Below are 26,224 nucleotides of genomic sequence, written 5' to 3'. Positions count from 1 at the left end.
AGACCAAGGCAAGTCTCCTACCTAAATTCCCTACTCTTTTTGGAAGATGATCCTGCACTGCAGTGGTGTAATAGCCTTGCAATATCGCTAGCAAAGAATTCATGAGAACTCATCATTTTGATCACATGTTAATTTACCTTTTTATGTATCTGGTTCTATTAATACTGCACACAGTCCTAGGGCTGAAGTTGAATTTTTCCCGTTTCACACTAGAAATTTATTGTGAGGCTGTGGCCACCACAACTTTGGAATGACTTTACGCTTATCAATTACTAACCATGTGAGATATTCTTGTATTCACAGGAATGTACATTTGTGTCGATGCTAAGTGTTCCAGAGTAGGAACATATGCAGCTCTTTTCTGTTCAGATCCTAATATACTAGAACCACATGGAGTTTATGAAATTTCAACACAGCTGGAATGGAAATATTAGCACTGCCTTTAAAGCTTGTACTGTTTCAGTTAGCAGCAAGAAACCAGCTGATATTTGTGTAAGAGACTATATATACATCATTGCTTCATCTTACAGATTTTTGTATAACTAGTCCCTAACATAAATATACTAGACTTTTCTGTGCATCTACTCCCCAAAGTAGCTTGTTTTTTCTTTCAACAAAACTAACTTTCATCATGTTCAAATAGGATAATAAAAGTACTGGTGTGCTGACACTCACCACTCCTATTCAAAGCCAAATACAGCTGATATTTCACTTAATTTCTCAATTTGGTCTATGATTTTCCAGTCCTTATAGCTTAACAGTGGCCTTTCTTTATCCTCCATCATCCAACTTGGCATCTGACATGTCACTCTTCCTCCCTCTTCCCCCTTGCTTACGCATCCTGCCAGCTGTGCTCTTCCTCACTCTCTTTCCAGTCACTCATGGTAAACACTGTACTCCCCTTGTCTCTAAGATGCCTGTTTCTTATTATCTCCTTGCACCCAACTACCCTCTCTAACATCTCATTTCCCAGCACCCAACTAATTAACTAAATATAACCCGTACTCCTCCTACAGCACCTACCCACTACACATCCTGTAATTTCCTCCTCTTCATCGCACTCAATCACATCATCTTCCCTCTTCCTCCATCCAACAGCCTCTCACACTCCTTCAAAACCAAGCCAGGAAACCAAAGCCTGCTCCTACTCCTTAAGCACTCACCCAGCTACCCATTCCCTTTTCTCCTCACATAGCTAACCACCCAAACTTCTCATCCCCTCACCTCTACTGAAAGAGCTTCTGGACTGCTGGTGCTGCATGGAACCTCTTCCTTCCTTCTCCCTGTCTGCAATTACCCCAGCAACTGGGTCAGCTGCCCTGATCTGGCTGCAGCACATCTGAGATCAGCACAGGCAAAGCTGCTGCTGTGCCAGAAGGATCTAACTAGAGGATGAAAAGGTAATGCACAACTAGATGCAGGGGAAAGGGTGACAGCCTGGCAGAGACGCCAGCACATGAGATCAACCTAAAAAAAGTTACTGAGGCTAATATATGCACAATCTCTGTGTTGTTGTTAGATGTAATCTAAAACAAAAATTACACTGCAAATCTAGGGCAATGCATCACTTGGGAGAAGAGAGATGCTAAGCAGCATGATTTCTCATGACACCAGTGTTTCAATATATAGCTCAGTTTTCCTCCTCTCCACATCGCACACAAAATCTTTTAAGAAAACAGCAGGCACCCCTCACAAACAAGTGGGTATCAGGGCTTGCTTGTTATTTCTGGGTTACATTATGTACCTGTAATAATGCCAGTCATTTGGATATGGCTTCACTATGGTGATGCCCCAAATAGCTGTCAGCCAAGTGAGGTACAGTGACTATCTGAAAGTAAGTCATCATTTAGAGATAGCAACATTGAGAACAGCCGTTAACCAACAGCTCCACCAACTGTAACAAAAAAACAGCAGAAATGCAAACTGAGCTGGCCATCATATTTCTCTCCAGGCTCATTTTGATATCTGACATGTTTTGCAACTTCTCACCAGTGGTAAGCTTTGGGGAGCGGGTTGTTTATTTGTTTTTAAAAGGTATTAGGAATTTGCTAGCAACAATCCATAATGATCTCTTCAGTGAGTATGAATAAGATAAAATCATTCCTTGCCACACTGTTGTCAAACAATCATTTACAAAAAGTCATACATACGTAAAATTTAAAAAAAAAAAGTAGGAACTAGTTAAGGTTGAAAGTGTGTATCAATGCAGTCTGACAGCCAGCTATTGTGAATGGTTAGGAAAAAAAGTCTCCCTCAACAGTAGGTTGGAAATGAAAAGGGGTGCAGCCATTTTATTCAAACAATATATTTCTTTTTTATTTGACTATCATTCCAGCTCCTAAATCCAGGTCCATTGCTTTTCACCTCTTTCTATGCTCTCATTTATCACCCCTTTCCAGAGGCCTGGCTTCCACATTTTACCCTTCTTTCACACCCTATCCTCCTCCACACACCATATCACCTCTATATCCACTAACTGGAGAAAAATATCAACTGACAATTAGTAATATTTATACTACCCCGCAATTGGCTCACATCTGTACAACTGGCTTTCAGAAGAGAAGATCTTTCAGTGAGAGTCAGACAAAAATTTTAGACAAAACTTTTTTCCCCTCTTTGGAACTGAAAAAAAAAAACGATTTGGATCAATCAAATAATTTTGCATATTCATATTATAAGCCACTTTTTAAGAATTTTTCTTGACGAGAAAGTCAATGTGAAATGACTTTTTCAAAATTTACTTCAGTTTTACTTTTAAAAATAAACAAATCCACCAGAAGTTTCTAAAAACAGCTCCAATATTAAACTAAACGTTTTGTTTCTGGTTGAGTAAAATATTTCACTTGACCCAAAATGTTTTTTTCTATTTTTCAATGGCCCCCAAATTGAGAAATCAAGTATTCACAGTTTTCCATTCAACCTCAGCACCTTACATTTTCACAGAATCACATCAAAACCACTTACCCTTCTCACTCAGCAAAATAAAAACTTTGTTGCAGAATGATGAAAGTGTGAGAGTAATTCTTTTAATACAGTGTGCAGATCACAATGATAAGAGAGAGAGAGTGTAGATAAATAGTTTGTGTGCTTGTTTGCACATATTTTCATCCTACTAGGCAATACTTGCTTAGACTTTTGCTTTGTTTGGTTTTGTAGTTTAAAAGTTTATTCTTCCTTCACTATATGCAAGGTATTCTTATTGTTTTCACTCTAGATGTGCCTTGTGCAGTGGGCTGATTGCAGCTTTTTTCTGACACAAAGTGGGCAATTCTAACAACACAGTAGATACAACTAAAAAAGAACGACCAAACTTCTATAAATTTAGTGCTAGGTGTGTTAGAATATACAAGCTTATTAGAGTGCTTTTATTAGAATTGTACATGTGCCACCTACTTGAGAGAACAGAATATTACAGGATCTAATTCATAACTAATATTCAACTATTTTCTCATCACACAATTTACCTGCTAAAACACTAGTGAGATAACCTGGCACATGTTTTCTGGAAGTGTCGGAGGATCTCTGGTTGACTGTAGCCAAAAATCTCCCAGAATATCCCCTTCCTCAGATATAGATTTCACTGTCAAAAGCTGGCTGATGAGCTGGTTTGAAACTCCATCCTCTAAGAAACACATGGCCAGTGTGTTGATAATACAGGGCCCTATCATTTGAGTAAAGATTTTGCAAATGTATCGTACTGTATTTGACCTTAAAAGTACCTAGCAGGCTCCTTAGTAATTCTGTTGCCTGAAAGCCTGCTTATCATCCTCCTAACATCAAATATCTCATTACCTGAAATACATTTATGATTGTGGTAAAAGTAGAGTGGCCATCTGTCCCGTTTTTCCTGGGACAGTCCCTTATTTAAGACCTCCTCCCAGCGTCCCAACTTTTTTTTAAAAAAAATGGGCACAATGTCCCGTATTTCCCCCCACAGTGAGAGGGGATGAGGGAGAGGAGCCAACAGCACTCAGGGCTTCAAGCCACTGACACCCCCAGCAGTGGCAGCTCCCCCTGCAGGGCTGAAACCCTGAGTGCTAGCAGTTTCCCCGCTCCCAACCAATGGGGCTGAAGCCCCAAGTGCCAGCAGCCCTCCCGCCCCCATCCCCGGTGTTCTTTATTAGGGAAATAGGTCACCCTAGCTAAGAGAGAAGAATCTCCATATATAAATTGAAAGTATTTAACAATAAATCATCTACATTGAGTAAAAAGTAAAAAGGCCTCAAATCAGATATGGAAGGAATAATAAATAATGGGAAGGAGGTCTAATGGAGTTATTATAATGTTTTGTATCTATAGCTGTAAAAGGATTGCATGATCTTTTGCCACAACAGCAGTGTAATAGACTTCTTCCAACACTGAGTTCCACAGCCTCACAAAATACTGTATATAATTGTTATACAGTGCAAGTATATGCAATAGAGGCCGCTGGATTTTTACACTAGTAGATTTCATATGCTCATGGGGCTGCTCTTCAGTTGGTGTAAATGTTTATATCTTCATTGGCTTCAAGCTGAGACTATCTCTTGAACTTGGTAGTGGTAAGTTATTTAGACTCTATCACAATACTAGTAGTCTAAGACATGGCACAACCCCTGGTATGCTCACTAAAAAAAAACCTTCTGTGTGACATGTCTGATAAATCCTGCAACCCTATTTTGAATAAACAACTTTCATTATTACTGAGATAAGGTGGGTGAGGTAATATCTTAAGCTTTGTGTAATCTTGAAAGCTTGTCTTCGCGCAATCCATATATTGCTTTACAAAGCCATAATCATCCAGAAAGTGCCACAAATCCACCCAGATGTGCCTGGATGCTATTTGTCATACAGCTCTCCAATTTAGCTGACAGATATGTAAAAACAGCCACATATTCCAACATAAGCCCCAGTGGCCACACATGTGCAGATGCTGGGGAACACATTCCAGCTAAGATTACTGTAAGTTAAAGATCAAAAGGTCCCCCCCCCCCCACACACACACACCTTGCCACTCAGATTATTTCATTACTCAGAATTATATTTTTTAGATTTCCATCTCTTTATTAAGATCTCATAAACCCAAACATCAAAGAACAAATTTCAAATACATCAGGATTAAAGGCCTAATACTAAAGCTCTCAAGGACCATCCCCTGCCACAAAATGATATGCCATCTATGGACAATGCTGAGCAATAAGCAGCTATGTGTCCACTTGGGCAACAAACTCAGTTAGTCCCAGTTCCTCAACAATGGACTGCCACAAGGCAGAGTACCTCCACCAATGGGTTACAAAATGCTTCTAATAGAGTTATACGGATTTGCATATATGGATGATCCTGCCCTGTAAATCCAAACACTGCATTCAGCAACATCAAGTCTGCCTTCAAAAGGGTCCTAAATACCATGGAGGAATATTTCTAGAAATAGAGGCCCAAGCCGAATCCTCACAAAACAACAGTAACTGCATTCCATCTTGGTAACAAGAATGCTAAGCACACCCTGAACGTGACTTGCAGCAACACATTTTGCCAGAGGAGGCATTAAAGACTAGGACATTAACAGGGTTTAAAAAAGAGCTTCATAGATTCATGGACATTAGGTCCATCAATGGCTATTAGCCAGGATGGGTAGGAATGGTGTCGTTAGCCTCTGTTTGTCTGGAAATGGGTGACAGGAGAGGGATCACGTGATGTTTACCCATTGTGTTCTCTCCCTCTGGGGCATCTGGCATCTGCCACTGTCAGTAGACAGGATACTGGGGTACATGGACCTTTGGTCTGACCCAGTATGACCGTTCTGATGTTTTAACACTATGAGACATGACACCATTCTGACCTCTCTCGCAGTGAATCAGGATTGCACCTTAACCTTCCATGACCATCTGAAGAAGGGAGCTTCCAAAATAAAGGTAAGAGTCCACCTGGACCAGAAACTGGCAAGCATAACCTGAAGGGCATCAGTGTACTGTGTACCATAATGGATAAGAAGTAGCCGCACTCAATTTGCTGATGTCCAGCTGAATCCCTGGAATCCTCAAGTCGACCCCAACACATTGGCTGCCAGTGCTTTTATGCATTGTTCCCCCATACATTCACTGCAACACTGCAACCCTTTGGGAATTCCAGAGGATCATGGAAAATGAACATCTTCCCATCTACCAGTATTTTAACAATGACGCTTATAGCCAATTGAAATTGCATAAGTCCTATTGGACCCACACATTTACCCTTCAACAATACAACTTCAATCCTAAAGAAGCTAGGAAAGCCAATTTGGAATTCACAAAAAGTCATAAACAAACATTTTATGTAACACCTAATGCAGAAGATCTTTGGCTTTGATCGCCCATGAAGCTCATGGGCAACCCTAAACAAAATGTGGCCAGTGCAGATACTTGCTGTACAAATGGAAAATTAAAGACTCTCCAGACTGTAGCTACTCAGAACCAACCATAGGACATATAAAAACTCCACAACCACTCATAAATACAAAGACGATATTACAGCAATACATTCTGCTACTCCTGTATCTGACTTAACCATGTATATGTAAAACTGTAGTTATTGTTCTACCTTTACATCAGCCATAAAAAGGAGAACACACACTTAGTTGAAGTAGGGGAGGAAAGTTATGTATTCAGTGGGAATTTTGAAGGGGTTGAGTTTTGAGAATCTGGTATTTAATAAGTTATGTTCACTTGCATTGGGGACCCTCAGGGCTTTGGGTAAGTTCCCCTTCTGTTTTGTTTAAAATCAGTGAAGACAAAGATCATATGGAGTGAGCCATCCTTTTTGAAGAAAGGCATTATACCAAAGGGTCCAGAACAAGGAATTCAGGCTGTTCTGAAGTCCTTGAATATGTAAATACTGTCAAATTTCGGAGATATACATTACAGACCTAGTGTTACCATAGAGCTTAAAACAAGATTTCAGAGATGTGTTATTCTCTTCTTATAAGTTACATTGAAGTAATACAAATGACAGCATTTCAAAATATCTGTGTTAGTGAATTTTAGGGATCACATGTATTTAAAGAAGTACACAAGATGAGTTTGTTAGCGAAATTCTAGTTATAAAGAAGAGGAAAGTCCTGGATGGCTTCACTGTATTCCAATGAACATTCACTTTTTGAGGGTTTGATTCCCTAAGCTGCTGAGTTCTCTCTCTCCTATTGAAGCTAATGAGAGTTGAGGGGGCTCAGAGCTTGCAAAATCAAGCTCTTTATATACTGCATGTTGACAAACACCCTTACATTGCAGACATTTTGTGTTGTACACATGATTCATTTCTGATAGCTCTCAATTCCTGATCTCTCTCGGTTCCACAGCTAGATTTAGTATTTTCTCATATATATGTCTGGATCACAGTGCTGTTGACTTATTCAAAAGATCCAATGCACTTAATAGATATTATATATGAATATGGCAAAGAACATGGTCTAGAAATGAATGTGGACCAGACAAAAACTATGCTAATGTGAAAGGATCCTGGGAAAACATGAAAGATTCCAGCAAATGACACTACCATACAGCAAGTGAGAAATTATTGCTACTCAGGAAGCATCATTATGGAAGATAAAATATCAGATACTGAAGTCAGCACCAGAACAGCAAAGGCAAAAGAGGCATTCTTGAAGAACAACCATCTGAATAGAAGGAACATAAATCTGAAGACTAAATTCTAATTCTTAAAAGCTTACGTTTGGTTAAGGTTAAATTATGGCTGTCAAACGTGGACATTCAAACTATGGATAATAAAAGAAACAACAATCCTTCAAATGATCAAAGAATTCTGAAAAAATCATGGCACCTACATAACCATGGAAAAGTAGAGGAGATGATTGGAAGTCAGCAAACACTAGTCAGAGATCTTACAAAAAGGAAGATTTGGTTTGCAGGGCACTTTTTAAGAGTTTTAGTGCATGATGCTGCCTGTGGGCAGGACCAGATGGCATTCACCCAAGAGTTCTGAAGGAACTCAAATGTGAAATTGCAGAATTACTAACTGTGATTTGTAACCTATGTTTTAAATCAGCTTCTGTACCAAATGACTGGGGGATAGCTAATTTGACAACATTTTTTAAAAGGGGCTCCATAGGTGATCCTAGCAATTATAAGTAGTACGTTTAACTTCAGTACCTGGTGAACTGGTGGAAACTACCATACAGGACAATTGTCAGGCATTTAAATGAATGCAATTTGTTGTGGGAAGAATCAATATGGTTTTTGTAAAGGGAAATTTTGTCTCACAAATCTACTAAAATTCTTTCAGGGGATCAACAAGCATGTGAAAAAGGGGGATCCACTGGATATAGTTCTGTCAAATTTCCAAAAAGCCTTGACAAGGTTCCTCACCAAAGGCTCTTAAATAACGTAAGTTGTCAAGATCATTTCATGGACTGGTAACTAGTGAAAATATTGGAAACAAAGGATAGGAATAAACAGTCAGTTTTTACAATGGAGAGGGGTAACCAGTGGTGTCCCTCAGAGGTCCGTACTGAGATTAATCCTATTCCCAGATAATTTATGAATATGTTGAAATGGGGTAAACAGTGATGTGGCAAAACTGCAGATGATGCAAAATTGCTAGTTAATAAACCCCACATCAGACTACAAATTGCTTCAAAGGGATCTCAAAAACTGGGCAACAAAATGGCAGATGATATTCAATGTTGAAAAATACAAAGTAATGCATATTTGAAAACACAATCCCAAGTTTACATATAAGATAATGGAGTCTCAAATTAGCTATTACACTCAAGAGAGAGATCTTGGAGTTATTGAGTGGAGTTTTCTGAAAACTCCTCTCAATGTGCCGTGGCGGTAAGAAAAGCAAACAGAATGTTGGTAATCATTAAGAAAGGGCTACATAATAAGACAGAAAATATCATATTGTCTGTATGTAGTTCTATGGTATGCCCACATCTTAAATATTGTATACAGAAGCAATCTCCTTGTCTCAAAAAAGATATATTAGAGTTGAAAATATTCTGAAGATGGAAACAAAAATTATTAGGTGTATGGAAAGACTGCTATGTGAGGTGAGGAGAGATTAATAATACTGGGACTTCTCCACTTTAAAATGTGACAACAAAAGGGATATTATAGACATCTATAAAATCATGGAGAAAGTAAATAAGAAAAAGTGATTTACTACATCCCATAACACAAGAACTGCAAATACACCAAATACAATTAATAGGCAGCAAGTTTAAAACAAACAATATGAAGTATTTCTTCACACAATGCTCAGTCAACTTGTGGAACTCTCTGCCAGAGGATGTTGTGAAGTCCAGAACTTTAACAGGCTTAAAAAAACCATACATTCATTCATGGAGGATAGTTCATCAATGGCTATTAGTGAGGATGGGCAGGGATGGTGTCCATACCCTCTGTTTGTCAGGGCTGTGAATGGGCAACAGGGGACTGATCACTTGATTACTTGTTCTGTTAATTCCTTCTGGGGCACCTGACATCAGTCATTGTTGGAAGGCAGGTTACTAGACTAGATGGAGCTTTGATTTGACCCAGTATGACTGTTCTTACATTGACAAAAATATCTTGGATAGACAATTTGGTTTCCTGGTTTCTGTTTCATCCACGAAGGCTATGTCTACAGTGGAGGCTTCTTGTGCAAGAACATCTTGCGCAAGAAAACGTCCACACTGCCATGTGTGAGCTGTGCTTTTGCGCAAGAGCGCCCATGGCAGTGTGGACACTCCCTTGCGCAAGAAAGCTCTGATGGTCATTTTAGCCATAGGGCTTTCTTGCACAATAAATCCCTGCAGAGCGTCCACACTGCCCTCTTGCGCAAGAGCTCCTGCGCAAGAGGGCTTACACCTGTTAAAAAAGAGCGTAGCTCTTGTGCAAGGAGCCCTCTCTTACTACGCCATACTGTAAATTTACTTGCGCAAGAGCAGGCGGGCAGTGTGGACGCTCTGCAGATTCTTGCGCAAGAACGGCCCTACTTGCACAAGAAACCACGAGTGTAGACATAGCCAAAGAATTTACAGGGGAGCATACAGAGTGGGCTGCCAAAGTGAGAAATATTCAGTAATGAAGATGCATATAAGATGCTAGTGTCTAAATCCCCAAGTATTCTTGTGTTACTAAGGCTAGCTGTGCAATTTTCTGCCACTATGCCACCTGCTCCTGCAAAAATGCAATTTTAATTGTAGATAGAGAATCATAGAATCATAGAATAATAGGACTGGAAGGGACCTCGAGAGGTCATCGAGTCCAGCCCCCCGCCCTCAAGGCAGGATCAAGCTCCGTCTACACCATCCCTGACAGATGTCTATCTAACCTGTTCTTAAATATCTCCAGAGAGGGAGATTCCACCACCTCCCTTGGCAATTTATTCCAATATTTGACCACCCTGACAGTTAGGAATTTTTTCCTAATGTCCAATCTAAACCTCCCCTGCTGCACTTTAAGACCATTACTCCTTGTCCTGTCCTCAGAAACCAAGAGGAACAAATTTTCTCCTTCCTCCTTGTGACACCCTTTTAGATATGTGAAAACTGCTATCATGTCCCCCCTTAATCTTTTTTTTTCCAAACTAAACAAGCCCAGTTCATGAAGCCTGGCTTCATAGGTCATGTTCTCTAAACCTTTAATCATTCTTGTCGCGCTTCTCTGTACCCTTTCCAATTTCTCCACATCTTTCTTGAAATGTGGTGCCCAGAACTGGACACAGTACTCCAGCTGAGGCCTAACTAGTGCAGAGTAGAGCGGCAGAATGACTTCACGAGTTTTGCTTACAACACACCTGTTGATACAACCTAGAATCATATTTGCTTTTTTTGCAACAGCATCACACTGTTGACTCATATTCAACTTGTGGTCCACTATGACCCCTAGATCCCTTTCCGCCATGCTCCTTCCTAGATAGTCGCTTCCCATCTTGTATGTATGGAACTGATTGTTCCTTCCTAAGTGGAGCACTTTGCATTTCTCTTTATTAAACCTCATCCTGTTTACCTCTGACCATTTCTCTAACTTGCTAAGGTCATTTTGAATTATGTCCCTATCCTCCAAAGAAGTTGCAACCCCACCCAGTTTGGTATCATCTGCAAACTTATTAAGCATACTCTCTATCCCAATATCTACATCATTGATGAAGATATTGAACAGAACGGGTCCCAAAACAGACCCTTGAGGAACTCCACTTGTTATCCCTTTCCAGCAGGATTTAGAACAGTTAACAACAACTCTCTGACTACGGTTATCCAGCCAATTATGCACCCACCTTATCGTGGCCCTATCTAAGTTATATTTGCCTAGTTTATCAATAAGAATGACAGAACCAGGAGCATGATGCTGCAAGCACTTACTAAAGGGCATGATGTTTACCACTGTAAATAATCCTGTCAAAGCCAGGGCAGTAACCACATGCCCAGCAATAAGCATTTACAAGATTGGGCGATTAGGCCCCAGGACATTCTTTGTCTTTATCAGTAAAGTTGTGTGTCATGAGTAGCTGTCTAATATGATAGAACTACTTTCACCCTTGTTTCTGGTTTATCTGTCAAAACATATGAGTTCACATTCTTCGGTGTGTTTAGGGGGTAAAGTCCAGAAGGTTGGCAGGGCATCAAAGCTTAACCTAATATTTTTCTTGTCCATCCCTACAAACCTGAAAAATATCATGAAATGTATTATCTGTGCACACATAAGGTTTGCAGTAGTAAGAGCCATCCAGGCAAGTCTCACACAGGCATCTTCCAGTTTTTGGGAAAACACCTGCACAAGTCAAAAGTCCAGTGGCAATTGGCAAGTGGAACAGGACTGTGAGATCCAGAAGTTCCTAGTCACAGACTGACACACAGTAGTGAGTGTGTGATTCAGTCACCTTGCTCAAGAACTGAGGCAAGTCAAGCATCTTGGCTACTGCACCCCTGACTCTTTAGGTCCCACTCTGCTCACCCCACATGACTATAAAACTAATGCCCTAAAAATGGTCTTGCCTCTTTTCCTCCTGGCTGGATAACCACATCCAGCAGGATCACCACCCTAGCGGTCAAAAATGTAAGAAACTTTTCAACTTTGAAACCTGGAACATTCCCCAATGGAAAACTCAGACAATGACTGACCAGAGCAACGTACTGCTACCATTGCTTGTGAATTGAATTGGTTTAACATCGATATTACTGCCTTGTCCAAAACTAGAAGAGCTGATGAAGGACAGGTGAGGGAGGAGAAAGGAGAATACACCTACTTCTGGAAGGGAAAATCTTTACATGAACCTCGATTATAGCGAGTAGGCATTGCTATAAAAGAAAAAGCTTGTAAGTTGTGGTGTATGAAGGCACGGACTCTGGCCGGTGCAAGCACAAAATCATTTTACTGCAAGATTACAACTATCTTTATACCCTCTCAACTTCCCAGAAGTCCACATCCTGCTTTTTCACAAACTGTGCTTTTTCACAGCCCCAACACAGCATTCTCGAAGGTCATTGACTCGGGCGGATGTTGTTATTGTTGGCTCAGGACTCTTGCTTGGTTTCGTCCTTGGGATGCCCTGTCACGCGGCCAAAGCACTATACTTGCTGATTCTCTACATCAAGTTGCCTCTCTGAGCTGCCAGTAGGCATCCATGAGCATCTTATGACACTCTGATTGATGCTCACCAAAAACCAGCATGTAACTATTGTGAGCACCTATGCACCAACAATGGATGCCAATGAGAATATAAAGGAAAATTTCTACTCACAGCTGGAAACCATTTTATCGGAGACCCCTAAAGAAGATAAAATCATTCTTCTGGGAGATTTCAATGCACATGTTGGACATGACTCAGACCTGTAGAAAGGAACAATCAGGAAAGAAGGTGTTGGCAAAAGCAACTCAAATAGAATCCTGCTCCTGACCAGCAGTGCTGAATATGTACTTATCACCACACACACCCTTTTTCAACAAAAGGACAAGTTCAAAACATCTTGGAGACAGCTATGTTCAAAGCACTGGCATCTTCTTGACTATGTCATAGTTTGTCCTCGAGATCGTAGTGACGTACTTCTCACAAGAGCAATGACAAGTGCTGACGACTGCTGTCTGATCATTGCCTCATTCGATCCACAATTAAAATTAAGATTGCCCCCAAATGAAGGATGCAAAAGAAACAGATCAGTTGCAAGCTAAAGGTTCAAGATCTGAAGGAACCCATTAAGTCTGACCACGTCTAAGCAGTCTTAGAAGAAAAGTTTCCAGCAGAGTTTCTGAAAGAAATTAAGGAACACTGAAGCCAGCTGAAAGTAGTAATCATCAATACCTGTAAGGAAATCATTGGCTACCACACCAGACAGCATCAGGACTGGTTTGATGAGAACGATGTTGAAATCGAGCTACACATCAATGAGAAGAGAATGGCATTTAATGCTTGGCAGAATGATATAAATTGCAAGACAAAGAGAGAAGCCCATGCTAAGGCAAAGATGGAAGTCCAACGTAAAACCAGAGAAAACAAGAATAAATGGTGATCTAAGAAAATGCAAGAACTCCAACATTGTGCATATCCATAATAGATGTGGTTTCTTTTATGCTATTAAGGTTGTTTATGGGCCAGCTTGTCATGGCATGAACCCCCTTCTCTCAAAGGATAGAACCACATTTTTGAAGGACAATGAAGCCATTCATTTTCACTGGAAAGAACATTTTCAATATCTTCTTAATTGTAATACCATGGTTGCAGATGAAGTTTTTGAGCAAATCCCCCAACGACCTTCTAGGGATGAGCTCGGAGAACCTCTCAATTTGTATGAGATATACAATGCCATCAAGCAAATGAAAAACAACACCAAGGCAGCAGGTCCAGATGGGATTCCTGCTGAAATCTTTAAAGACAGTGGATCAGAGTAATTAGCAGCTTAGTCTGCTTATCCTTAACATCTGGATAAAGGAGGAGATACCCAGTGAAATGAGGGATGCCTTGCTTGATTGTTACCCTCTTTTAAAAAGGAGATAAAGCGGACTGTGGAAAGTATCGAGGTATCTCTCTCCTTGCTGTTGTAGGCAAAGTTCCTTGCAACCCGCCTTCTGCCCCATCAGAAGAAATGTTATCAGTCACAGAGAAGTTTCCAAACAAATCACGGAACTGAAGATATGATCTTCATTGCACAGCAGTTGAAATAATTGTCTGGAGCAAAACAGACCACTGTTCGTGGTTTTCATTGATCTAACTAAAGCCTTTAACTCAGTGAACCGCTGTGCCCTTTGGACTGTACTTTCAAAGACTGGATGTCCTGATAAATACATCAATGTCCTAAAGCTGCTTCATGATAAGATAAAAGTGACTGTTCTGAGCAGCACTGGCTCCCAGAGTGAACCTTTCAAAGTACAAACAGGACTATCATCGCCCCAACCATGTTTGGGGTCTTTATTGCCATCATTTTTACCTAATTGTTGGGAAGCTCCCAGCTGGCATTGAAATCATCTACAGAATGGATGGAAAGTTGTTTAGGCTTAGGGAGCTGAAAGCTAAGAGTAAGATTTCCACCACACCTATCATGGAACTTCAGAATGCTGATGACAATGCAGTTTTTGCCCACTCTGAGAAAGATCTTCAGGCTATCTTGAATGTGTTTGCTGATGCTTATGTATGGCTTAGTCTGACCCTCAATATCAAGAAAACCAAAGTGCTCCATCAGCCCTCTCCAAATGAGGTACCATGTGCCCCATCTATTAAATCAACAGAGAGGCACTGGAGAATGTCGATCATTTTCTCTACTTTGGAAGTTGTCTTTCATCTAAAGCAGATATTAATGTGGAAATCCAACATCGTTTGAGCTGTGCCAGTTCAGACTTTGCTCATTTACGGCACAAGGTTTCTGAAGATCATGACATTTGAACAGACACCAAACTTCTGGACTATCAAGCCGTCATTCTCCCAGCACTACTGTATAGGTCTGAAACCTGGACAATGTACAGATATCACTTGAAAGTCCTTGAAGAGGTATTACTGATGCTGCCTCCACAAGATCTTGAAGATTAAATGAGAAAATAGGTGCACTAACATCAGTGTTCTGGAAGAGGCAAAGATCACCAATATTGAGACAATGATCATCCATCAACAACTTCACTGGATAGGTCACATTGTTAAGATGCCAGACCATCACCTCCCAGAACAGGTTCTGTTTTCTCAGCTGAAAGAAAGATACAGTAATGTGGGAGGACAACAGAAGCATTATAAGGACTAGCTAAAGGATAACTTAAAGAAGTGCAACATTGACATTGACACTTGAAACACTCACCCAAGATTACTCAAAATGGTGACAAGTCCTACGCAATGGCTCTCTGTATTTTGAATTTGCCTGCTGACATGCTGAAGAGGAGAAGGAGGAAGGAGAGGCTGGCTTCTAGTCATGGTCAACAGCCTCCTGCTATACCTGGAAATATCTGTCCTCACTGTAATAGAACTTCTGGTTCAAGGATCAGCCTTATCAGCCATCTGAGGGTCCATAACTCCCATGGAAGATGATCATACTTAGCATCATCATCACTACACAATCTTCAACTGTTAATTTACTGAGAAAGGCATTTCATATGAAAACTGGTAGCAGGATCACATTTTGACCTTAAGTAGTGAACAAGGCCACTTGCAGGATCTCTACCTACATGTCAGTTTCTATGGACATGTTGTGCTGAGAAATGGGAACTAGCAAGGTCTGAGGGAATGTGAACAGGCTTGAGAGTCAAGGCATCCTGTACTGATTCATTGTGTGACCTCAGGTAACTCCTTTCATTTCTCTGCCTTAATTTCCCCATCTATGGAGTAAGAAGAAGAATGTTCATTGATTTCATAGGGATACTGTACAAATGAATTAAGGATTGTTATGATGCAAATAGCTAATAGCTCCTGAAATCAGGGGTCCTCAGCTAGTCAGAACAGACAACAAAAAATTAATACTCCTAGAAAAGACCCAAAGTGGAACAACAATAAAACTGAGTTTGAAGAAAGAACCAAATTAGAAAGTATAAAACTGCGACTTCAATGACATTACTTTAAAATATAGCATCAGTTTATTTCAGACCCTCTGAACCTGTTCAGTCGGAACTCAATGCATTACATCTCTTGCATTTTCTTTACAAGTTTAAATGTTTTGGTGAAATCTATGTTAATAATTTACCTGAGGCAATGCTCAATTTGTGCCAGCACTTATGAGGGCAGCTTGGGGCTTGCTGCGAAAATTATAGATGTTAAAAATTTGTTTGAGTCCTGGCATCTCTTTCATTGTAATTTAAGCAAAGACCTTAGGCCAGATTTTTCAAAGGCCTTCATGGTGATTTTGATTCTAAGTGGATGCTCAAAGAAAATCAACAGAAGGACTTATTTGTGCAGGATTATGAACAAACATTATCAAATCCACACACACAATATAAATGTTCTGTTTATATCATGTTTCTCTTTCACCTTACACTTACTATCACAAAGCAGCCTTCCTTTTTATAGAGCAGTGCAGAATGCGATAGGTATTATCAGGGAGAAGAAAAAAAACAAGAACAATTGAGGCACTCTATCAAAGACTGTCATATTTTAGCTGAGTTTCAGCAGAAACAACAAAAAAATGTGCCAACACCAGCAACTGAAGCAAGATGTATTTACAAGATAAAGCTTAGCCTTCTTCATGTGAAAGCACCCACTTTAACAGATGAAGGGTAAACATGATTAGTGCTCAGAGCATGTGGCTGATGAGAAGGTACTACTAGAGCCTCAACATGGGGCAGTAATTGAAAATGTCTCATTCTCATCCCTTTGAGACAGGCCAGCTCTGAAGTGTCTTCTGACTCTGCAGATTTGAGCCAAGTGGTTCCTCTCATTCACTTCCTTAAATACCACCTGTCCATGTGGAGGAATTTTTCTTAACAAAAACAACAACAAAAAAGTACCATGCTGCTCTCATGTTAAAGTGGAGATACAAGCTTTATTGAAATGTAGCAGCAGGCTTTATAGCCAGGATATTATACTATATAATGGCAATTCTCCTGTCTAACACGTGCTGCTTGATTTGTACTACTAGAAATTATTAAATAACTCTTTTCTGCTGGTTATTGACTGTATTTTTGCTGTAAGGAATCATTATAAAGTATTACAATTATATACTACCCCAGATTACCACAACACAGTTAATACAGTGACACTGGAAGAATTTTCAGACAGTGTTAATGGGAGTTGCTCATGTAATTTACCAGGTTGAAAGCCTACACTATGATACTTCTTTTTTCTTGCCCTCTTTATACAGGTTATCTATCTTTAAATAGGTGACTTAGGAAATGGAGGACAAATTCTCACTTGGTGTAAATTGTCATAGCTCCATTAACTTCTGTAGAGCCATGAAAATTTGCAATGCTGCAGTCTGTGTTTCTGAATCTCCCATTGCCTTCACTGTAAGATGCTAAGATGATTTGACTACAGACTAATAATCTAAAACAATTACAGATTTTCCCACCACATTCAAGGCACCAATTCCAGTTCTGGGAATTTTCAGTTTGTTGTATTGGGAGGGTTCCAGAGATCTGTAACCATAATAAGCAATGTCCCAATTATCCAGGCTGAGTTTTTCAATCATCTAGAAGTATCCCCATCCACTGTCTCCCACTAATTTTCTTGGGTTGTCCTGTGAATTTTGGAATTTTGTCAGTTCTGACAATCTCACAGAGATCTCTGATTCTTATGAAAGGAGAAATTATTGTACTGTGAGCGTTCTCCCCACTTTATTCATTCCCCATGTGCCTCTTGCAGAAACAGCCCATTGCATCTCTGTTGGAAGCTGAATTTACAAAAAGGCTGCTTTCCTCTGTTCATGAATCAAAGTGTTCAGAGAGTGAAAGTCCTCAGCCTGGGCTTCACTGACTTGGAGCCACATATCTGCAAATATAATGTAGAAGATAATCACCATTTGTACAGGATCCTAGCACGTAACAACATAAAAGTCTAATAAATAATGTCATGTATTATATACAATATTATTTAATATCTGATTGCAAAACACATAGGAATAATCACTCATTCTAATCCCTGTACTGGTTAAATACTCCTTACGTTGCCTATAGTAGGGGCTTCACGTTAGAAACCTAGTCAGATGTTACCAGGAGTATGCAGGAGAGGTTGAGTGAAGGAAATATATTTGTTTTAAATCAGATGATATTTAATTTCACAAGTCAGTCACAGTATTTCCTACATCATTTCAGTAATTTATAAGAAATGTAGGTTTGTGTGGGTTCCCACTTGTAGTTTATTCAGTTTCAGATGCATTCAGCTCTTCTACACAAATCTATGGCCCAGCATTCACCCTTACACAATCCATATAGTATTTATTTATTCTCTCTCTCTCTCTCTCTCCCCACCTCCAAGAGGAGGGTCTTGAGAGACTTGAGGGTACACAGCAGGAGAATAAGAATGTCTCTTCAGAAGCCTCAGGTCTCAGAGCAGCAGGACACACACATAAGGCCTATGTAAAAGGTTAAACAATTTATTGTTCATATCCATGAACAAGCACATGAACTTTGGGAACAATCCTTCTCTACAGCTTTGCTGCACATTGAAATATAGAATACATGGCTTGTGCAATGGCCAGCCTGTGTCACAGCTCTGTCTGCCTTTCTGATTTTAAAGCATGTCTCTGAAAAACATGCTGCAGAATATTTGACACATTCAAAAATAAACAGCTGGAGGGATGATGAGGAGGGTTGTGCAGGGATTACTCATTACTCATTGCAGGTGCAGCAATTTAAAACCTATATAAAAATTAGTTACTGAGCAATTAGCTAAAGCCAAGGGTCAGTGGAGGGTGGTGGGAGAGTTGGGACTTTCATTAAAAATATAACAGCAGCAGCTGGTTATTATTGGAAAGTTAGTTTCTAATATAGCAGTTACTATTCGCTAGGTTTTGTCAGCTCGACTGGGGCCATAGCCAGGAACAGCACATGTCTTGCGCAAGAAGAAGTATTGCGCAAGAAAACGTTCACACTGCCATGTGTGAGCTGTGCTTTTGCACAAGAGCATCCATGGCAGTGTGGATGCTCTCTTGCACAAAAAAGCTCTGATGGCCATTTTAGCCATAGGGCTTTCTTGCACAAGAAACCCCAGCCGAGCTTCCACGCTGCCCTCTTGCGCAAATGCTCCCGTGCAAGAGGGCTTACACCTGTTAAAAAAAGAGCATAGCTCTTGTGCAAGAAGCCCTCTCTTGCCATGCCGTACTGTAAATTTCCTTGCGCAAGAGCAGGCAGGCCATGTGGAAGCTCTGCAGATTCTTGCACAAGAACTGCCATATTTGTGCAAGAAGCCGCGAGTGTAGACATAGCCCAGGATACGAGCCCCAAAAAAGGAATTCATCACTCAAGCACACTAGGGCTACGTCTACACTGGCACATTCTCACACAAAAACTCTTTTGCGGAAGAGTTCTTCTGCAAAAACTCTTCCATAACAGAGCGTCTACACTGGCATGTGCTTTTCCGCAAGAGATGTGCTTTTGCGCAAGAGCATCCATGCCAGTGTGGACACTCTCTTGCACAAGAAAGCTCTGATGGCCACTTTAACCATAAGGCTTTCTTGCGCAAGAAATTCATGTTGCCTGTCTACACTGGCCTCTTGCGCAAGAACAGTAGCACAAAAAGGCTTATTCCTGAGCGGGAGCATCAGAGTTCTTGTGCAAAAAGCCCTGATTTCATACATTAGAATATCAGTTGACTTGCGCAAGAACACACGGCCAGTGTAGACAGGCAGCAAGTTTTTGCACAAGAGCAGCCGCTTTTGCACAAGATCGCACCAGTGTAGACACAGCAGTTGTAAAGTACTACATAGCCCTTCCCAGGCTAACCAGCAAGTTGTGGACGAAGAACCATAGTTCTGTTCACTCCTCACCACATGCTCATCTGCTCTGAAGAAAGCAGTCCCACTTACCCCTGCACAGCCAGCTGGAGTTTTTCAACTAGCCCATATAAAGGTACAAGGTTTTCTTATTTTCATGTTCTCCTTTGACATGCGCAGGTAGTCCAAATCATAATCGAGCATAAGAATCTGATTTTTCCTATATTTGTATACTGTCTCATATTCAAGGAGCATTATGGATAACCTCTCTCTGAATGGTGGTATTTGTTATGCACCCACTTACACCAGTCTTTTGGGTATTCCTGGAAAATCGACATGTGTCAAGGTGTCTAATTGAGTTACTGGATTAGCATGTCTGAAAGAGAAATGAATGAAATCCAGCCCCAGATTTAAATTCCAAAGCTAAAATGCTAAGATATTTGTCATTCTCATGAAAATCCAGAAGTTCATGTAAGCATGTATATGTGACAACATCATCAATTCTCTATCTTAATAGGTACCAGAGGGAGCAGCATGAAAGTCACCCATAGCTCTGTAGATTCAAGAGGTCTATAAATGAATCTCTTTTCCCTTGCAGTTGAGATATACAGAGCTAACTATACAAACCAAGCATCTCCAGAGGAAGGGGGGCAGAAATACACTGTTTATCTTTTAAAAATCCTTCTAGTTTATCTTGGTGCTAGACTTATCTTTGTGCCTCCACTTTACCCAGCCTCCACAGCAGCCAACTCAGGGGTGGACTTCAGGAACCAAAGCCAGTACGAGTATATGAGCTAGGAGACCCAAATACTCTCTCTGGAATACCCAGTGTAGAAAACCAAAATTTTGGACAGGTGGCAATTAGGAGTAAGGAAGGAAAGACAACACATCTGGGCAGGGGGATATTTACCAGCCTTTGAGCCATCCACAAAATCCAACTGGTTTGTTTGCTAGACTCTTGTGTACAGCGTATGTATGTGCATAAATATCAAATGTTAGCTATGAAGTATTTTGGCATTAGACCTGGAAATGAATACAAAATAATACATTTATTAACCTTCTCTTCTTTTGATTTTTTCCTTATATCTTTCCTTCTGCTGTATTTGTCAAATCTTTGTCTTCCTTTTCAGTGTTTTTCTTCAGACTAATTTTCCTACAGCATTAATACTGTAGTTGTTTTTCCACTTATTTCCTTATCTAAAAATCCTGTCCTATCATGTGTTGTGTAGCCTCTTTCCCCCCAGTGTTCTCAGTTTCTCTTTTCCTTCCTTTCCTAAATCTTTCCTTTACAGCTTCTGCTTTCAGTTTTTTCTCCCTCTTTTCCTCCCCCACTGACTTTCTCATTGTGTATGTACTTTTAGATCAATCTGTGCCTTTGCCACTCCTCATTACAATCTCTCAAAAGTGCACACTCATTCCACCACTTTCACCACCACACATACAAAGCCAAGCATTTCCAGGTGATTTACTGCCCACTGTGGCAAAGCTCTCGCCATGCCCAGTGTGTCCTGTGCTTCTAGGCAGATACCATATACCTTAGAGGCTCCTGTGACCCTCCACCCTGCCTCTTATCTTTTCTAGAGGCCAGAGTTGCAGCTTACTGAGCCATTCTCATCATTGGCAAAGTTAAAGGTTTGGGGTGAAACCCTTCCAAAATCCTGGCTTCCATTTCCAGGAATAGACATTTTAGTAGTGTGGGGAGAGTTGGGGGGAACCTGGGACCACCCACTACTCTGGGTTCCAGACCAGAGACTCTAGATAGCAGCAACTGACAGGGTTTTTCGTCTAGCCACCCCCCAAAAAAGCGACCTTTTCCCTAGGCCACTTCCCCAAATACTTCCCTAGTACCTTCTCCCTGGTACCTAAGTGAATCTTTCCTGATCCAGCACAAACACACTTTCCTTTCTCAGCAATGCACTTCCTCCTCTCAGTCCTTCACTCTTCTTCTCTCCCCCTTACCTGGGGGTGGGGAGGGAGCTTTTTAAGTAGCCCAGCAGGCCTTAATTGCTGGCAGGTATCTGATTAGCCTGCTGCATCAGGCAAGCTCTTAATTAGCTTCAGCTGCCTGACTGCCTTGATTACATGGCAACTGCATCTGGCAGTTTATTCAGGAAACAGAAAAACATTCACCCAGCTCCTGATATGTCTGTCCTCCACCAAACTATTGTAGCCAGCTGCCCTGGGTCTATCACACCACATTATGTTGTGCACATGCATGCGCGCACGCACGCACACACACACACATATAAATGCACAAAACCCCATCTCCTCTAGTTGACACTCACACACACTATCTTGCGCACTCTCTCTGCTCCCCACACACATAGCGGAAGGGGGAATTTTTGCTTTGGAATGGTGGGCTGCTTGGGACCATGTGCAGTCAGGGAAGAAGAAACAAAGGTTTGGCCAGAGTAGAGCGAGTAGCAAGGTAGAGAAAGAAGAAGCACAGAGTAAAGAATCAAGAAGGAACCGAACTGGGCTGCCAGGGGATGAGCAAAGGAATTCAAACCTGTATTCATATTAGGGCAGGGTTGCCTGATAGGCAGATATCAACATATACCTTCCCTTAGATATGCCCTCTCGCAATGCATCACCAGACTGAGGCTGTGTCTAGACTACAAATTTCTATCAGAAAAAGGTACACAATTTGTGTATCTTTTCCTGCTTTTCTTCTGAAAGAGGCTTTTCTGACAATTGGCCCATCTACACTTGGCCAAATGTCAGAAAAAAGCCTCTTTCAGAACATCCCTTCTTCCTCATACGTGTTCCTTGGATGCAGCAGATACCTTTGGTATCCCAGAAAAGTTCTGCAGTCTAGACATACCCTGACTGATTATCCCTCTCTTGGAACTGCTTTTCAGTTGAATAGAATAGAAGTGGATTGTATTGGCAAAATATCCTTCTTGTTAGTGGGCTCTTGAATATGCCACTTTCAGAGGTACTGAGTCATCACCATTTGATCTACTTCACTTGTGAAGCATCTCAAGGACTAAGAAACATTATCAATGCTTGGCACTGCCAGCAGAATGTGGACAGCATATTATACACTAGTAACTGAGTAAATAAACTGATGTTATACAAATTCCAGTTAGGGGCTTCATGATTGATAGATGTCATTTCTGGGATGAGATATAAGTTGGTATCTGATCATTTTAAATGTATAGTCTATAGTTAAAAGCTGATGATGATTTAGGAACATCTACTTATTGAGGGGTTTATGTTCTGTGATACTGTGTTTTAAAATGTGTAAGTAACTAGGGCATCTAAAAGGCATTATTAATACTTAGTCTGGAGAAAATACAGTATTGCCAACATCAAGCATCCAAAAAAAAATCAGGAAACTGACTTAATCATGGGACTTTTTAAAAAATTGTGTGTTTTTAATTTTGCTTTCTGCTGTTGAAACCTTTAGGGTTCAACATTTTTCAACTTTATTCCCTCAGTTCTGAAAGCTAAAGGTTTAGCTTTGTAAAAAATGGAAGCTGAGATTCTCACGTAACCCATTAATCCATGCTGGGATGTTAAGAAAAACAGTAGCTATTGTCAGATTCACAATAAAATTTGGAGAGCTGGCAACACTGAATTTCTTTATGGGTTCTTCAATGGCACATGCATCACCATCATATCTCAGCACCTTGCAAATATTGATGAGCTTATCCTCACAACAACCTTGGGAGGGGGTAAAGTATTAATATCCTCATTTTACACAGAGGGAACACAAGCACAAATGTTAATATTCGACTTTGCAAAGGCACTTAGGAGAGCTAGGCATCTAACCCTCATCCACTCTCAATCACATTTGGGTGCCTAACTCCCATATGATCATTTGAAAATACCTGCCTAAGCACATGTCTACACAGCAACGTTATTTTGGAATAACTGATGTTATTCTGAAATAAAGTGTGCATCTATACAGAAAGCCATTATTTCAAAATAATTTCAAGCTGGAGGACTTCTCTCTGTGACTTCTGTACTCCTCATTTCATAAGGAGTAAGGGAAGTTGAAGGAAGAGTGTTCTTCCTTCAACTTCCTGCTGTGTACACAGCGCCAAAGCTAAATTAAGCTATTTTGACTTAAGCTACACAATTGATGTAGCTGAAGTTGAGTATCTCAATTCAACTTTTGCTCTGTTTTGTAGACATGCCCTAAGTGACTCACCTACAGTCCATGAGAAGTCTGTGACAAAACTGGTCATAGAACCCAGACAGCCTAGATTCTAGGTCAATGTGACTTGGGTTCTGAAATTAAAGCAGCTTTGAATCTCATGTACAGTTTTGAATAAGTGTAATGATTTTTCAAAAGTGAATCAATTTACCAGCACATAGTTAATAACTGTGGAAATTCCAAACATGAATTGGAAAGAAACATGCTGCTACATATTTTACAGCAATAGGTTGATAGAATTAATGTGTATCAAAAGTCTATAAAACTTTCTTCCTTCAGAGAAAACAGGTGTCTTTCTACTGCCTGTGATATTCCTGTCAGCTGAAATGCAAAGTTAAACAATAGATCCTCCTTTAATTTCACAGTCTGCAATTCCTTCATAAAACTTCTAAAGATCAATTATTTCCTATCAATGTTAAATCCAAGCTGAACTAAGTGATTTATGCATAAATAGCCTCAAACACCAAACAGCTGTAGTTCAAGTAACTTATCTATATTAAATAGAAACTCAAAGGATTGTTACTTTGGCATTATTTTAAGATCTGCCATTTTGTTTATCATTTGGCTACTGTATATTTTATGTTCTAGAGTTATCCCACTATACATTGCAGAAGTAGAGTTTTGTTTGGTTTTTAGAAAACTGTATGGCTGAAATAAGCAAAGAACTACTGTTTATAGATGGGTCTGTGTGACAAAGTGTACTAAGTGAAATAAGCAAAACACATTTTCAAAGATACCCTCAGTAATTCAGGTTTATCTCATGGTGTCAGTTGGGTTTGAGGAGAAGGAAAGGTACATTTATTTTCCTTTACAATGCAAAATAGGCAAGGCACTTGCACTACACTGATACTGTAAGCATACAATCAAGTGTATCCAGCAATATTTGCACAATAACGCTCTCAAAATAGCTACCTTATCCAGTCCTCTATTCCTTTCATTGAAAACTCAGTAAAATGGAAAGGTAGAAAACAATGAGAAAAGAAAAATTAGGACATTGCTTTTCCAAAATGCTACTTAGAAGCTTTGTCACACGACATCCAATATTCAAATCTGGCTAGCTTATTAGTATGCCAAACGCACAGTTCACATACATATAATTTAGAGTTATCCATTTTCTAATGCCAACAAAACTGAATACCTTTTTTCCAACCCTTGCCCCATGCCTTCCCTGAGGCCCTGCCCCCACTCCACTCCTTCCCTGAAGCCCCACCCTACTCACTTTCACTGGGCTCTGTTTGGGGGTGTATTTCACGACGCATACCGGAGCGATCGACAAAGGCTTCCCTTGTCGACCGCACTGCATCTAGACTGCCACGCTGTGGTGGATCAGCTGATTGTCGGCACAGCGCGGTGGCCATTTTTATTTTAATGAACGGGGGATTATTTAAATCCCCACTTCATTGTCTATGTCGAGTAAACTACTTTACATGGCTCCATCGACAGAGCCATGTAGTCTAGACACACCCTGAGAGTGTGGGCTCTGGGGTGAGGCTGGGGCCAAAGGCTTTGGAGTGCAAAAAAGGGGATGAGGGTTCTAGGAGGGAGTTTGGATCCTGGAGGGGACTCATTGCTAGAGCAGAGGGTTAACATGCAGAGAGTGAATCTCTGGGGGGGTGCTAGGGATGAGGAGTTTGGAGTGCGAGGGGGAGCTTCAGGCTGGGGCCAATGGTTTCAGGAAGTAGGAAAGGGCTCAGGGATGGGTTGGGGGCAATGGGACAGGGGGTTGGAGCATAGGAGGAAATGTGGGGTGGGGTGGTGCTTATCTTAGGTGGCTCCAGGGAAACGTCTAGCAGGTCCCTCCAGCTTTTAAACAGGGGGAGGGAGGCTCTGCACACTGGCTATGTCTACACTGCAGGCTTCTTGCGCAAGAAGCTTTTTGTGGAAGAGATCTTCCACAAAAACTTCGTGTGCAAGAGCACATCCACACTGCAAAAACACATCGGAAAAGTGATGTGCTTTTGCACAAGAGAGCGTCCAGACTGCATGGACGCTCTCTCACAAGAAAGCTTTGATGGCCATTCTGTTAACAGCAACCAGGACACCTGTGCTTGTTTTGATAGGCTGTTTTGCACAAAACCCCCCTGCTGCCCATCAGCACACACCTTTTTGCGCAATAACTCTTACACAAAAAGGAGTTATTCCTCATAGAAAGAGGAATACTTATACCTGAAAAACCCTCTGTTCTGTTGATTCATTGTAATTTTTCTTGCGCAAAAGCATGCTTGAGGTGTGGACTCTCCGTGAGTTTTTGTGCAAAACCAGCCATTTTT

Source organism: Pelodiscus sinensis, chromosome 3 (assembly GCF_052426305.1).
Source record: "Pelodiscus sinensis isolate ZL-2025 chromosome 3, ASM5242630v1, whole genome shotgun sequence".
NCBI classification, from domain to species: domain Eukaryota; kingdom Metazoa; phylum Chordata; order Testudines; family Trionychidae; genus Pelodiscus; species Pelodiscus sinensis.
Note: the sequence above shows the minus strand (reverse complement) of the source record.